The sequence below is a fragment of the Tiliqua scincoides genome, chromosome 7 (genome assembly GCF_035046505.1).
Source record: "Tiliqua scincoides isolate rTilSci1 chromosome 7, rTilSci1.hap2, whole genome shotgun sequence".
Lineage (NCBI taxonomy): Eukaryota > Metazoa > Chordata > Lepidosauria > Squamata > Scincidae > Tiliqua > Tiliqua scincoides.
In genome coordinates, this window is record NC_089827.1 from 16,621,677 (window position 1) to 16,622,863 (window position 1,187).

Sequence of the window (1,187 nt, forward strand, 5' to 3'; positions counted from 1 at the left end):
CCTGAAATTGACTTGCAACCCACCTAGTGGGTCCTGACCCACAGTTTGAGAAACACTGCTCTAGGCTTTGTACCTCTAGGGCAGTAGCAATTAAGCACCTTAGGAAAATCCTCAGCGTTAAACTGCTTAGCAGTGGTTGTTTTTAAATCCATAATGATTAAACGTTTGAACATGTCAATTATTCTGCTCCCCCCCCCCCACCTTTCCTTCTAAATAAAAACAAACATACATTTGCAAGGCTGTTGGAAAGCTCAAGTCAAAATTGTGTAAAGAGAAAGTTCTTATGCTATGGTGCACATTAGTACCTGGTCAATATTCTATTCTCCATTGTTTCAAAGCATGTAGGAGACACGCATTTATACTTTGGTACTTAGTACAGAGTGCCTGCCAGGAGAACATGGGCCAGACCAGTAACATGGCAATTTGGCAGGCTGGTGTCAAGAAGCTTCAGATTGTTTCCGCACTGTCCAATGAACACTTGAGACAACAGATATGGAAGAAAGGGCCACTTTATTGTACATTAAACAAGAGGAGCAGAGGCTGAGACCTGCAGTATCCGAGGCAGCGAAAGCCCCTGTGGTGCGGGGAGGGACCTCTGGGCGGTACCAGAAACCTCTGCCCCCGGGCGGGCATGCACCCGACTCCGAGTCGCGCCCCGCTGCTGGGACGGCGTGTCTCCTCCATGTCTATCCCTTAAGGGGAAGGCAGCTGGAACACAGACTGCGCCACCTCAAGCCGCTGAGCCTCTGAGGTGGGCCCTGCGATCCCGGCCAGGGCCTCGTCTAAGTCCTCGTGCCGCCAAGCCCCTGAGGACTGAAATAGGGTTCTGCCCTGCCTATGCCGCCTGAAGGTGCATGCCAGAGTCCCATTCACGCCTCCTAACAGGCACCACCTGCCACAAGAAGGGGTCAGCCTAGCGCTTGACCCCCCCGCTCCCAAACAGGGGCAGAAGTGACTTAAGGCCGCCCTGCAGGTCCTTAAGAAAGATGTCTGCGCCTCTCTCCGACAAATGAACACCATCGCCCCTATACATGCCAGGTAGCGAGAACACAATCGCAGGATGCATGACCACCCTGTCACCAGCGCGAGACACCAAGTTGCCAATGCTCCTTGTAACTTTCTTGCGCATCCTCTCAACCTTAGCGCAGCAGAAAGCCCCCCGCCACACACGACGCTGCAAGAAATCC